Source organism: Quercus robur, chromosome 3 (genome assembly GCF_932294415.1).
Source record: "Quercus robur chromosome 3, dhQueRobu3.1, whole genome shotgun sequence".
Lineage (NCBI taxonomy): Eukaryota > Viridiplantae > Streptophyta > Magnoliopsida > Fagales > Fagaceae > Quercus > Quercus robur.
This window is the reverse complement of record NC_065536.1, coordinates 67,622,080-67,633,021: the sequence shown is the minus strand read 5'-3', so window position 1 is coordinate 67,633,021 and position 10,942 is coordinate 67,622,080. Positions and strand designations below refer to the sequence as shown.

The 10,942-nt window shown below is 39.1% G+C and overlaps 1 long non-coding RNA gene across 1 annotated transcript; it reads right to left on the bottom strand.

Moving 5' to 3' along the window:
• Positions 1-1,994: 1,994 nt before the first annotated feature.
• Positions 1,995-10,219, bottom strand: LOC126719051 (uncharacterized). Its single transcript, XR_007653178.1, has 3 exons — positions 9,983-10,219; positions 3,234-3,300; positions 1,995-2,312 (listed from the first exon to the last, which is right to left on the bottom strand). It is a non-coding gene; the product is annotated as an uncharacterized LOC126719051 (long non-coding RNA).
• Positions 10,220-10,942: the final 723 nt, after the last annotated feature.

Here is a 10,942-nt window from a genome sequence, read left to right as displayed (position 1 = left end):
AAAAAAAAAAAAAAAAAAAGAACCACCAAATTGTTAAACCACCAATTGTTACAATTAATGTCACATCTATGATTACTCATAGATTGCATGCCATTAACTCCTGCCACTACAATCTTGCACATAAGTCAAGAATCATACCTTTTATAATTAGGGGTGGCTCCAAGACCAACCAATGGGTTCAAATGAACCCCCTGACTTGGTCCAACAAAATATTAATATATAATTAAAAAAAATTGTTAACCCCTATAATAAAAATTTGAACACCCAGACTTTCAATTTTTTGTTAAGCCCAATTGAAATAAACTTGAACGTGATTCTTAGTCTTTTTCTATGTCCAATCAAGTAGTTTGATATGTGCTCTACACATTTCCAAGTCCAAGAAATCTTTTACTTCTTACTCCAATTCCAAGAAAGTGACCGCGTGTATATTTATAAAACCATACACTTCAAAAGCAAAAATTTATTAGTGGAGTATTATTTTTCTTAGTTTCACACTTACTCCTAGCCCTACTCCTAACTATGTCACTATTCTTATTTATTCTATTTTTTTTTAATTCAATTGATATAACTTATAAATATAATAAGTTATTATTAATTTGATAAAAATGTATGATTAGTTATTTAATTCTATTTGTTTATGCATCCAATGATTGTTGTCTTAACAATCTTTAAACTGTTGATAATTTTTTATACCATTATATAATATAGTTGTATTGTATATAATGTGGCGGTTGTATATAGAGAAAAACCAAAAAAAAAAAAAAAAAAATCATCTTATATTTTTACTCGTGCCTACCCTCGCCAATAAATTTCTAGCTCCACCATTATTGACCCCCCTAATAAAAAAATCTTGGAGCCGCCATGGTTTATAATGAAACTTGTTTCTTTCTTTTCCACCATTAACCCAAACCAGTACAAGGCTTGGGTTATCAAACCGTTCGTGGTTTCACAAAATAAAAGAATTAATGGCTTCCAACTTAAACATGTTGTGATGCCCCAATTTGATTGATTGTATAATGTGTGTGAATGTGTGATGAGTCCTACATCGGGTATTTACTGGGTAGATCTGAGCTTTATTAACAACTATAAAGAGTCTCAATTGTAACTAATTCTTTTGAGGTATAGCTCAGATGAGGCTAGCTCTTTTCCTTGGGTCGTTACATATGGTATCAGAGCTAGCCTGGTAACCTTGTGTGGACTCAGAGACACTACCTATAAAGTGGGCCCTAACGAAGACATTAGGGATTTAAGTGGGGGAGATTGTGATGCCCCAATTTAATTGATTGTGTGGATGTGTGATGAGTCCCACATCAGGTATTTACTGGGTAGATCTGAGTTTTATTAACAACTACAAAGAGCCTCAATTGTGACTAGTCCTTTTGAGGTATAGCGCAGATATGGCTAGCGCTTTTCCTTTGGTCGTTACATATGGTATCAAATTCAGGTTTCGATCCTCGGACTTGTGGTACAATCAATCAAATTGGGACATCACAATCTCCCCCACTTAAATCTCTAACGTCCTTATTAGGACCCACTTTATAGGTAGTGTTTCTAAGCCCATACTGGGTTACCGGGCCGGCTCTGATACCATATGTAACGACCCAAGGAAAAGCGCTAGCCATCTCTGTGTTTTACCTCAAAAGGACAAGTCACAATTGAGGCTCCTTGTAGTTGTTAATAAAACCCAGATCTACCTAGTAAATACCCTATGTGGGACTCACCACACATCCACACAATCAATCAAATTGGGGCATCACACATGTATTCTCATCAAAAACATATAGCCAATAAATCAATCAGGCGGTTTCACACAATAAATAAATACATATTGTCACGACCCAAACCTGTACTTCAAAGTTTAGAGCATGACCGGCATGTTAATATTAAGTTTGCCTCAATACTAATACGAACCAACCTAAACTGAAGGTACTTATCAAGAATTGTTTCTTGAATTCCTGCTTATTTTCTTGCATAAAAACCATAATACACAAAAATGATGGAAACTTTGAAATTTCATTTCTTTTGAACTTGGAAAATTACCACCTGGCTTAAACTTAAGGTATCCGTGTAAATATTACATAGCTAAACGTTTAGCAAAACTCTTATTACAAACCTAACCCCAGAGACATACAACTAGGGTTCCAAACAAACTAAGATACTAAATTACATCTGTGCTCAAGGATCAAGTACATCTTGATTTCTCCTATACAACAAAAGAGCTAAACTGCTATACAACAATACTCTACATTCTAACAAATGAGAATCACAGAATCTTTGCCACCTCTAATACTCTCGCTACTTCCAGGAAGAACCTGTGCATTGAAATATAATAGGGTGAGCTATGAAGCCTAGTAAGGTTTTAAGCTCCATGGGCCTTTAATAAAAATGCATGTAAATAAAATATTTTATGGATATGCCAGCTTTTATAAGATGGCCTTCATACTGTTCATATTGTTCTTAAAATAACTTACGAACTTTTAGATGAAAATACTTCATTTTCCTTTCATATAAAAGAACATAATAAGGAATTTAAACATAATTCAGTAATCTTATCTTTGAACAGACTATCAAATACTTTATCATAACTTCTCATCAGACTTATAACACATTCAATATACCTTTCTTATCATCATACTTTTCTTATAATTTCCAAATAGCTTAATAGTTCATTTATAATACATATTAGTTAATCCAAATGTAAGTCTGTCACAACTTTGGGAGGCTTCCAGCACAGAGTGTCAGGCATCCAATATTCCCAACAATGCTAGGTAATTCCGGAATCTTATCATAATACATACTTTCAACCATGGGGATAGGTTGACATCCTCCACAAGTTAGCTGTTACCAACAAGGGCGGGTACAGCAGAGCCAGTCGCACTTTTAATTGCCAATCAGAATCTCCATGGAAATATTAGTACTGTAACCTCTACTAGCTGAGTTCAGATCATAACAATGGAATAACTAAAAACTATATTTTTCTAATAACTTTTCTTTTACATAAATGTTTCACAACAGTAGCATATTCACTTCATTCTTAAATATTATGTTCGTGATATAAATAATAGCATCAATATGCTAAAATTATTATGTATATAAGATTGAACAACTCATGAACATAAATTTTGCTTAAATCATGCTTATATGTAATATCTCTAATTAAAAAAAATTTAATGCATAATAGTTTTCTAAATAATTTTTATACTTATCAAACGTACATATTACAAATCCCTTACCTAAAAACAGAAGACGCGAGAGATTGTACAAAAGGAGCTCAAGTGTCCATATTCTCATTCTTGCTACCTAAATGAGAAACCAAAACTTATTACGGACAAACTCTTTCTAATATATAAACTTATACCTCAATCACAACCTAACTCTCAAACTCAAGAAAATCTTAATTCTCATCACACAAGATTCCTGAAAGCACATGATACAATCATCAAACACATTATGTATTCAAACCATAGAGAAATCAAGGCATAAAATTTATGTATGATCCAAACATACCAAAGGATAGACATATTAAATTGTAGGGACACGATTCTCAAACGGCCCAACAATGACGTTGGGCTCGCACGTGGAGGATCCCTCACAATAAGATTTGTAGAGAGTGGGCTTGAAAGGCTAGCGTTTGGTCACAGGGCGTTGGCCCAAATTGGACTTTAGGGAAACTCGGATAAGAAAAGGCTTTAGCCTGGATATCCAAGCCCTACAGCTTTGTAACTTGAGGTATTGGACTCCTCGAATCATGTCCGAGGAGCACTAATGTCTTTCTCCGGTTACCCGGCGGTGAGTTTTTCGTGGTGGTGTACATATATTATCCGGGCATTCTCATTCCTGGAGTTTTTCCCAGGAAGTGAGATGGGGCCTCCCCACTTCGTTACCTTATGTTTCCTTTTATATTATCCTGCGTTTGCTGTCCTTCGTCCACGTGTAGGGTTAACTTTTCCAGGACTGACATTTGTCCCGTCAGTCTAATCCCAGAATTGGTAGGGATGGTAGATAAAGCCTAAGAATTCGGTTCTGTTAGGTGTATAGTCTTATCTGGGAAGGGTAATAAGGGTAACTTTCCCAAGATATTTTAGATCTTCTTACGGATTTGTTCTTATAGCTCTCTTTTACCCCTTTTGTCAAGGGAGCTTTAGGCTTGCCGAGGACTAAACCGTCCTCGGCTGCATATCTGGGCCATCCTCGGCCTTATACTTTTAAGGTTGGGCCATAACTTTTTTCAGCTTGGGCCTGTGGGCTCCCCATGAGCAAGTGGGCCTGGCTCATAAACTATTGGGCCCCACAATAGTCCCTCAAAACCCTGCTGTCCAACATCTTGGTTGGAAAGGTGGGTTTTGGTGATACCGAGCCTTATTATGGTTCATTTATTTCAGCCCTTGAATGACGTTGGCGACCCTTCAACAACCTAGAGAATGTATCGGTCTACGAGCCGTTCCCCTGAATTTGCGCACGTTGCCCTTATGCCGTTTGGGTATCCGAGGCGCGTCTTTAATATCTTCCCTTTACGAAACCTCCCAGATCTAACGGCTATTGATGGCGTGGGAGAACGAAACGGCGTATTCTTAATTGTAGATTTCCCTGGGGATCCGAACGTGTTATGTACCCTTGTCTTCTTCCCCTATATAAAGAGAGAAGACAAAAACTGATTTTATCATACTTGAATCCTTCATATTCCTCCCAGAGTCCACTCCTTCCCTCTGGTTGTACCTTATCCGATAAAAGGTTCACCATAGTAGTCAGCCATGAATAAACCCTTTCATTCCCAAAAACACCATGTCCTAATAAAGCTCGAGATGGCTCAGTCAGGGTAAGGATGGCGGAGACTCAAGATTTGTCTCCCCTTCCTTTTAGCCAAAATCCGAAGCAGGGACTCGTCACATCTCACTTTCGACGTGACCGAGTCAAAGACATCCATCATCACCACCATTCGCTCTGTCATGAGCATATCTAACATAGCGCCAGCGTGTTAGGAGTCAGGACTGGGGCAGGGACTAAGTGCCCCTGCTTCTTCCTCTCTTCGTTCACTGGCGCCCCCCTTTGCCTCTCTTTCTTCTTCTATCCACCATCAGATCCATCCTGGTACTTTTCCTTCTCCCTCTTTTGCTCCTTTCTCTTTTTTTTTTTCATCTCTTCTCTCTTCTTCTCCTCCTTCCTACTCATGTCCTCCATCTTCTTCATTCATCTCCTCCATCCTCTTCTTCCTTTGCGCTCCTTGATGACAAGAGCTTGCTGAAGTGCTTCCATGTGTTCCAATTCTTCTTCCTTCTCCTTCATCTTTTTCTAAAGAATGTTCTTCTCTTGATATGAACAGTACTGAGGCAGAGATTGGAGAGACTTTGAAGGCGAGTTTAAAAGACATCTGACTGTTTACTTATCTGTATTGCGGATGCTATTGTTGCTTTGGCAATTCATTTTTGTATAGGCTTGTTTAAGCCCTTCTTTGTACGTTGTAGTTATTTTTCATATTAATAAAAGTTATTGTTATTCTACTTCGCATGTTCTGTTTATATGTTTTAATAAATTTGCGAGCACTGCTCGGCACAATAGTATAGCATTTGAATCAATGACAACTAAGACCAAAATACTTGCTAATAAAAAGATGCCACCATAACTTTAATAAAATTATTCGACATGGCAATGCTGACCAGTGAGGAACGAGACTCACCTTAAAATTAGCCGAGATAAGGACTGAGTGTTTGATACGGTGTAAGAAGTAACCATCCGAGGACATGTCGCCCGCAAAATGATCAGTTTCCTTAGGCTAATGAACATTGGGTCGTTTCGCCATCTTCTTAACACATTGGCCTTAATCTTTTACAGTATTTTGAGCTGAGAACCTTCCCCATCCGAGTAGTTGGTTTCCCCAAAAGGCTTGAGTCCGAGGACTTCGCAACGCCTGGGTTCTATCTAAAACTTGTGTTTTTTCTTTTGCGTACTTGGTTTCCCCATAGGCTTGAGTCCGAGGACCATGCAAGTCCTAGGTTCTGTCCAAAACTTATGTTTTTCTTTTCTTTTGCGTACTTGGTTTCCCCATAAGCTTGAGTCTGAGGACCATGCAAGTCCTATGTTCTGTCCAAAACTTTTTTGAGTTCAGATTCTCCCCTTCCTCAGGTATTTCACGAGGCGCCGAGTAGGGGTTGTTCTCGGCAATGGCTATTTCTTGGCGTGGGCCATAGTTCCTGGGTCCTCATGCAGAACGGGCCTGGGCCGCGAATTCACTAGGCCCACGAATTAAGAGGTATCTCTGCAGCCTTTGACCACGCGGTACTCTCTGACGTCCCAATGATCGAGGTGCGCCTTTACGAGGCTTCTTTAATCTTGTGGTTGCAGTTGACGTTGGAAGTTGAGCCAGAACTATTTTGTTTGTAGCGTCCCTTGGGATGCTGCATGAATTAACTGCCACCACCTTATTCCCTTAAATAAATGGGAGAGATAGTTGCTCTCCCTACACACAACTCCTTCAGCTTTCTCCCAAATCACAGCTCCTATACTCAGTGCTGTCCTCCCTTAGCATAACATGTTTGAGGCGAGGGTTGGGGAGAAGGAACTCTCTCCGCCACGGAATCGTCGTGTCCTCCTGAGACTCAAAATAGTGAGGTACGGGCACAGGAAGCAGAAGTTCAAGAGAATACTTCATTTCGACCGAGGGGAGAGGGTGTCTCTCCCTCTTTTAGTCAAAATCCGAAGCAGGTTCTGTTCATGCCAGAATTTTGGTGTGTCAGAAGAGAGATTCTCCGCCGTCAGCGCCTCTGCCTTGTGGCGGGCAAATATTTAGAGAAAGCCCCTCAACTTCCAGCTCCCTGCACCTTTCCTTCAGCGGTGTCAAGCTCAAGTTGGGTTTCTTTTGCTGCCTGAGTCATGGGTATGTAAAAGCATTGAGGAAGTACAAGGTCTTGGAGCAGTAGCCAACCTCTCCTCTGACCCACCTCATCAGCTTTCTCTTATTCTCTTGTATCTTTCTTTTTGGTTATGTGGTTAGCTTTAGTAGCCAACCTCTCGTCTGTACTGCTCCTCGGCTTTGTTTTATTTTCTGCATCTTCCTACTCAATTATGTAGTGAGCTCTGACATAAGCTGATTCCAGTTTTTCATTGTACGCTGTACTACTTCTTTGTTTTAGTAAAAATAGAAATTTATTTACATGTTTTGAGTACTGATCCTTTGGGCAACATTACTTTGTGAATGGGTGTGCTCCATGTGTGTGTTGCTTCAAGAATATTTAGAGCAAGATACCTTGAGACATAATCTAACTAATTCTAATTTACCAGTACTACCAGGCATTATATCGATAATTCATAGTAAATCAAATTTAGGAAACTAACCGGGGTAACAGTTGAATATTCTGTGATAAACGCGCGAATACCGTCCAAGACTGATAATCCCTAAATAATCCATCCGAGCTGTCGACTGGGAAGTAGGGAACTCCGACTGTGCTTTTGTGTACTTGGTTTCCCCCATAGGCTTGAGTCCGGGGACCATGCAAGGCCTAGGTTCTGTCCAAAACTTTTTTTTTTTTTTTTTTGTAATTGGTTTCCCCATAGGCTTGAGTCCGAGGACCATGCAAGGCCTTGGTTCTGTCCAAAACTTATGTTTTTTCTTCTGTGTACTTGGTTTCCCCATAGGCTTGAGTCCGAGGACCATGCAAGGCCTTGGTTCTGTCCAAAACTTATGTTTTTTTTTTTTTTTTTTTTTTTTTTTTTTCTTTTGTGTACTTGGTTTCCCCATAGGCTTGAGTCCGAGGACCATGCAAGGCCTTGGTTCTGTCCAAAACTTATGTTTTTTCTTCTGTGTACTTGGTTTCCCCATAGGCTTGAGTCCGAGGACCATGCAAGGCCTTAGTTCTGTCCAAAACTTATGTTTTTTCTTCTGTGTACTTGGTTTCCCCATAGGCTTGAGTCCGAGGACCATGCAAGGCCTTGGTTCTGTCCAAAACTTATGTTTTTTCTTCTGTGTACTTGGTTTCCCTATAGGCTTGAGTCCGAGGACCATGCAAGTCCTAGGTTCTGTCCAAAACTTATGTTTTTTCTTCTGTGTACTTGGTTTCCCCATAGGCTTGAGTCCGAGGACCATGCAAGTCCTAGGTTCTGTCCAAAACTTATGTTTTTTCTTTTGTGTACTTGGTTTCCCCATAGGCTTGAGTCCGAGGACCATGCAAGGCCTTGGTTCTGTCCAAAACTTATGTTTTTTCTTCTGTGTACTTGGTTTCCCCACAGGCTTGAGTCCGAGGACCATGCAAGGCCTTGGTTCTGTCCAAAACTTATGGTTTTTTCGCAGGTCAGCCCCTTGACCCTGACGGGGAGAGCTGATTTGGGGTCGGAAGCCCCTAGAGACGCCCGTGCCGTTGGCGCTACAGGATGTAAGCCCTGGTGCAAGTTCATATCAGAGCAACAACTTCAGGTCACTGGAGATGGGGAAAAATTCACGAATCTCCGCTTGCTAGAGGGTTGACTCATGCGCCACCTGCGCCAACGCGCAAGCCTTCCCACAGACGGCGCCAATTGTAGGGACACGATTCTCAAATGGCCCAACAATGACGTTGGGCTCGCACGTGGAGGATCCCTCACAATAAGATTTGTAGAGAGTGGGCTTGAAAGGCTAGCGTTTGGTCACAGGGCGTTGGCCCAAATCGGACTTTAGGGAAACTCGGATAAGAAAAGGATTTAGCCTGGATATCCAAGCCCTACAGCTTTGTAACTTGAGGGATTGGACTCCTCGGATCATGTCCGAGGAGCACTAATGTCTTTCTCCGGTTACCCGGCGGTGGGTTTTTCGTGGTGGTGTACATATATTGTCCGGGCATTCTCATTCCTGGAGTTTTTCCCAGGAAGTGAAATGGGGCCTCCCCACTTCGTTACCTTATGTTTCCTTTTATATTATCCTGCGTTTGCTGTCCTTCGTCCACGTGTAGGGTTAACTTTTCCAAGACTGACATTTGTCCCGTCAGTCTAATCCCAGAATTGGTGGGGATGGTAGATAAAGCCTAAGAATCCGGTTCTGTTAGGTGTATAGTCTTATCTGGGAAGGGTAATAAGGGTAACTTTCCCAAGATATTTTAGATCTTCTTACGGATTTGTTCTTATAGCTCTCTTTTACCCCTTTTGTCAAGGGAGCTTTAGGCTTGCCGAGGACTAAACCGTCCTCGGCTGTATATTTGGGCCATCCTCGGCCTTATACTTTTAAGCTTGGGCCATAACTTTTTTCAGCTTGGGCCTGCGGGCTCCCCATGAGCAAGTGGGCCTGGCCCATAAACTATTGGGCCCCACATAAATTATAGCTCAAAACACTCACCCTAACTTAAGAATTAAATCCACAAAGTCAGGTGTAGCATATGTTGTTCATTGCTCATTTCAGCAGCATATGCCCCATTTGTAAAATACAAATGGGCTGTCCACACACATCCAAATGTCATGAAATTTAACAAATCCACTCCCCTGTATGTCTAATATATACCATAAAAATTTTGGAGTCAAAGAATAAAACCATGATTTACTAAAAATCACGCAAGACAGCATACTCAAATCTGTCCTGACAGAATTTCTTTGCAATTTAAAAATTAAACCATTATTTTTATGTTAATCCAAATACTATGAAACCACTTCCATAACAACCATGTGTGTCTTACAATTCATAAAAACTACTTCTAGAATCTTAATTCACAAAATATGATTTAATACAGAATTTTCTTGTTGTGAACATCAAATCTATCACAGTGACAGCTTCTGCACATTTTCTTACAAAATCATCAACTAATAGCAATATGCCTTCATTTCATTTGTGTATTTTTATACCCATACTATACATATTAAAATATGTTAATAAGCATTCAATAGACCACAACATCATCACTCTTTCAAGTTACTAAAATAGAATCACAAGTTCAGCTTTTAAAATCAGATTAGAGAATAAAGAAGGAAAATAAACAAAACAATTATACTATCAAAACACTCAAAATCAGATGAGGTTTAATTTACTTACCCACACACTTTGAAGATGAAATCTTAGTGTTAGGCTCTTAATTTCTTCTTAGAGAGATATCTATGATTTTCAGTGAGGGAGTAAGGGAAAGGTGTTGCCATGTAAGAGCAAAGAGAGAAGAAGGAACAAGAACAAGGAAAAAGGAGTAGAGAAAGAGGGGCTGGACTTTCTGGTACAGCCAAGAGAAAGATAAGGGAGAAGACTATCGGGGCAGCAAAAGAAGATAAGGAGAGTAGACTTGGGGTGGAATACGTGTAATGCTAAGGAGAGAAAAATCATGACCCACATTTTCAACTTTTGGCATATATACTTTTCACCCCTTATAAGTTTATATTTCTAGAAAGGCACAAAGAATTATATCATTTTGCATATATATATATATATACTTTTCACCCCTTATAAGTTTATATTTCTAGAAAGGCACAAAGAATAATACCATTTTGCATATATATATATATATATATATATATCCTTACCTTTATAAAGTTATATCCATAACATTAAAAGAGTATATATGTTTTATAATATCACAAAATCAAAGCTTCATGCACTTAAAAGTAATTAAGATAATAACATGCATATAAACCCATAAAATTAATTATGCAATTAGGTTGGGGTGTTACACATATAAGTCGTCCAAAGAATCCACCAAATAGTAACTCAAAACCAATTTGATAGTTTCATATATACTTCTCTATATCAAAGACTAATAGCAACAATATATAACAACTTTCGACAATTTGTCTTTCATACAAACTCTATTTACTGTATTCGTTTTATTGTTGCACTATGAGATTGTCTAAAGTTGTTTGAAAAAGGAATAATATTAGAAGAGAATAAACCAGTTATGTTACTATGTAATCCAACATCAAAATCAATATCACCACTGAAAGTAATATTAACGTAAAGATGAATATAAATCTCACAATAACATTTACTTAGAACTCACGCAAATCCTTT